The sequence below is a fragment of the Topomyia yanbarensis genome, chromosome 1 (assembly GCF_030247195.1).
Source record: "Topomyia yanbarensis strain Yona2022 chromosome 1, ASM3024719v1, whole genome shotgun sequence".
In the NCBI taxonomy this organism is placed as follows: Eukaryota; Metazoa; Arthropoda; class Insecta; order Diptera; family Culicidae; genus Topomyia; species Topomyia yanbarensis.
This window is the reverse complement of record NC_080670.1, coordinates 183,748,347-183,752,722: the sequence shown is the minus strand read 5'-3', so window position 1 is coordinate 183,752,722 and position 4,376 is coordinate 183,748,347. Positions and strand designations below refer to the sequence as shown.

General features: G+C 39.6%; 1 long non-coding RNA gene across 1 annotated transcript; it reads right to left on the bottom strand.

Moving 5' to 3' along the window:
* Nucleotides 1-2,351: 2,351 nt before the first annotated feature.
* Nucleotides 2,352-3,519, bottom strand: LOC131676438 (uncharacterized). Its single transcript, XR_009303178.1, has 3 exons — nt 3,446-3,519; nt 3,320-3,389; nt 2,352-3,261 (listed from the first exon to the last, which is right to left on the bottom strand). It is a non-coding gene; the product is annotated as an uncharacterized LOC131676438 (long non-coding RNA).
* Between the last annotated feature and the right edge of the window lie 857 nt (nt 3,520-4,376).

Sequence of the window (4,376 nt, the reverse complement as noted above, 5' to 3'; positions counted from 1 at the left end):
TCTTTCGGCGGAGTTTTTTTTGTGAAGCTGGAGAATGCCTTCCAAATCTAGCTGCTCGGCACAAAGGTTATAGAACATAATCTTAGCACCTCTATTCATCCCACCCATTTGAACACATTAGCTAGAGCAGGGTCTGCTATCTCTATTCAACGCATTAGTTCAAATGGTAGGATGAATAAAGGACGATATAGTACGATTCAGACGATACATCAGCTTCCGTCAACGTCAACGGAACGTCACCGTTCCGTCAGGATAAGTTTAATACTTTTCTCTTGCGCCCGTTCACACATGCCGTACGTCAAAACGTTCCGTGCCGTTCATGTTGTGTGTGAATGCCTCCATTTAACTGCATGTAACTTATCCTAACGGAACGGTGACGTTCCGTTGACGTTGACGGAAGCTGATGTATCGTCTGAATCGTACTATAAGTACGATTCAGACGATACATCAGCTTCCGTCAACGTCAACGGAACGTTACCGTTCCGTCAGGATAAGTTACATGCAGTTAAATGGAGGCATTCATACACAACATCAACGGCACGGAACGTTTTGACGTACGGCACGTGTGAACGGGCGCAAGAGAAAAGTATTTAACTTATCCTGACGGAACGGTGACGCTCCGTTAACGTTGACGGAAGCTGATGTATCGTCTGAGTCGCGCTTAATGGTGCATTGTACTCGACTTTTCGCTTCGCTCAAACGCGAATATTTTACTTTTTTCAAGTCAGATTATTTATTGATCTGCTTCCTCTGCTTCTTAGGAACGAAGCAAACATGTTAATACCTATTCAAGCGCACTCCAATCGCTGTAAGCCGAGTTTTTTTCAGTTCGTTTATTTGATCCGGCACGTTTGCGTCAGCTTAATGGTGCCAAACTCTTTGCTTAAAATACATTTCAAAATTTTTAAGATACAGAATTACAGTTTAGATAATATGTGTTATATATAAACTAAGAGGGACTATTTACTGTAAGCCGAGTTATCTGCGAAATAGTGTGACATCGTGACTAATGAGATGATTAAGGCCTCGTCTACCCTACAACCACAGCAGGGAATGAGGTAATCTTTTAGTAGAGAAGTAGTCAAACGTTATGTTTTTGATAGTTTTTTAAATTTTCTCGAAATATCTAATTATGAACATAAGAATTAGTATGGGTCATTCCATGCGAAGTGATCAATGCACGTGTAATCGACCTCCACGGATTTGAACAAAATTTAGAGGAATTGTTCATCTAGGGCCAATATATAAAAACCCAAATTTTTGTGACAATTGAACCACCCCTCGGGTCATGGGAGCACCCCCCGTTTTGGCAAATTGTCAAAACCCTTGATTTTCTTTTGATCATATCTCCGGTTCTATTTACTCTAGAATCAAACCACAGGATGGCTTTTGAAGAAAATTGTTCAAGGAGTCTATAAAAAATATTATTTTTTGCCGACAGTGTTGCCAAGTATGCAATTTTTTTAGTTAAATATTAAAAGTTAATTTTTCTCAAAATACGTATATTTTAATTTTGAAAATTTTAATGCCATCGCGTTCCTCAGACATTTTTACATAAAAAACACTTATCATCTCAATATAATATGAGCGCATCCTGAGATACACCGTTTTGAAGACAAAAAACCGCAATTTCCCATATAAAATCGCAAGCGCACAACACTAAAAAACCAACTTGAGTATTCTGAGTTCAAACATAATTTTTCGTGAAGTAGACGAGAAATGATGAAAAACTACGTATTTGGTTTGCTTCTAGCAGATCAGGGTCGATTTTTATGACAGTTTGAAGATTTTCTCAACTTTGGCCAATAAAAATGGATTTTTATATGAGAAAATCGGAGTTTTTCCCTTCAAAACGGTATATCTCAGGATGCGCTCATATTATATTGGGATGATAAGTGTTTTTTATGTAAAAATGTCTGAGGAACGCGATGGCATTAAAATTTTCAAAATTAAAATATACGTATTTTGAGAAAAATTAACTTTTAATATTTAACTGAAAAAATTGCATAGTTGGCAACACTGTCGGCAAAAAATAATATTTTTTATAGTCTCCTTGAACAATTTTCTTCAAAAGCCATCTTGTGGTTTGATTCTAGATTAAATAGAACCGGAGATATGATCAAAAGAAAATCAAGGGTTTTGGCAATTTGCCAAAACGGGGGGTGCTCCCATGACCCGAGGGGTGGTTCAATTGACACAAAAATTTGGGTTTTTATATATTGGCCCTAGATGAACAATTCCTCCAAATTTTGTTCAAATCTGTGAAGGTCGATTTCAAGTTTGCATCTTTTTTGATCACTTCGCGTGGAATGACCCGTATGCATTTTCCAAAAATTAGTTCCAAACCAATCTACAATTCGCTGGAGCTTTTACAGTAGCCCCACCTAAACAGCATATAATCGGAAGTGAGCCCCATGTAGACATGGAATTCCATAGAACATGGGACTGACTTGCGATTATGAGCAGTAAACGTCTTAGCTGAACTTCTTCTTCTTTATGTTATAGTTTTTTCCGTCGGCCTATTTCCGCTGCGAGATCAAATACCGACGCCAGAGAGGTGACGCCACTATCTGGACTAGATATCGATCCAATAGCTTTACTTCCTTTCCGAAGGAAAGCGTCACCAAAGATTTTTTTCGCATCAGAAAAATCTCAACGACCTCGGCTGGGATTGAACCCAGACTAACTGGGGCGACGAAAAATGGTTTCCTCGCAAAGGGGCCGTACACAAATGACGCAACTATTTTCGACCCCTCCCTCCCCAATTGTAGCATTTGGCCACAAAATACAAACATCCCCCTTGTATATAACATACCTTTTACCAACCCCCCACCACCCCACAGCCGGCATGGTGATGAAAAAAGTTAAATCTTGAGCGTCTTTTCCTGTTACCTGTTACATTGTATAATTTAGGTCAAGAAAGTTGCATGTTTTAATACTAATAGGTGGAGAATCTCAAAATCACAAATCCAGTGCATTGTTTAGTCCAACGCTCAGTGATGTCTGGTTAAGGCAGCTTTAAAGGAAGAAATGGTTGGTTTCATTTTAATCGAGAGCGGGAGGGCATCCTACAGAGATGCGTCGTATATCTGCACGCTGTTCCGCGTAACGCTGGTGTGTGGTGGGATGGTTAAAAAACTGGAGCCATCATTTGTCCTCGCTGTAGATTCTGGAGAAGGTAGTCCGGAAGATATGCGCCACGGATGAAGCAGCAAAAGCGTCAACAAATATTCCAACTGTTTCTGGTTCGTAAATTTCGACCTGGAATGTAATAGAAAAATATACCTTTATATTTAGAAAACGAAAATAATTTGCTAACCTTTTCGCCTCTATTATGCCATCTGCTATCCCGACCGATAAAGAAACAACTTCCTTTATTATTCCTTGGCCTGAAAATATTTTTTACTACCAGGTTCTCGTTAACACTAATAAAATTAAAAATTACAAAACAACTTCGACCGATTTTTGCGTTCTTCATAAACAAATTTAAATTTTTCTTTAACCCGGCACTTCTGTCACTTGACTCACAGGTAGCGACTCGAAAAGTCACGGCGCATCGACTCTTGTCACTCAGTTGCGACTGCAAGAATAAGGTGAGAGTTCATCGGTGTTCATCCGAAGTGACTTCTCTCACTGCCTTCGCCTGTCAGAATCGCGCGTCTCAAGTGACTCGCCGCGAGTCACCTCACTCGCCGCGCAGAATAGGGCCGGATGATTCTTCTGACTCTGAGGTCCCCCGGGGGAACAATGAAGGATCAGGTGTCGGAACAAGTGTAACCGGAATCGGATCATTCGAGTCATTGGAAACCGATGAGCAAGTCGTTAGATGAAAAGATGAACTAATGAGAAAATATCGGAGATAAGTGTGTTGATTGACATGATTCTAGGTTAGGGATAACTCGTTCATAACTGACACTGAGTTTATCGTGTTCGAATAAGGTTGTTGGGTAAAATCGATAGTAGAATGCGTACTTAAAATAATTAAACATAATTCGATTTAATTCGATAAATCTGAATATGAACATATTATAATATTAGAAATAATCACTAAATATTCGATATTTGTATCATACCAAATTTCGAACAACGTCATTGAAAAGAATCACTCAGTACTCAGCTTGAGTACCGCAGGACCAGCACCACTTTTCGACTGCGGATGAATTATGAAAGCGATTATTAAGATAAGCTTCGAACCGATGATTTATTTACGCACAAATCGCTTCCGGCGACCGTTTCTCAGCGAAGCAATTAATTTAGGCCCCCCGAAAACAGAGAGAGACAGAGAGAGAAGATTAGACCCCTTCGGGCAAAAGAGCGGATTGTAGAGTTATTCGTGGGCAGATCAGCTAAATTGAATTTCCACTACATGCGGTAAT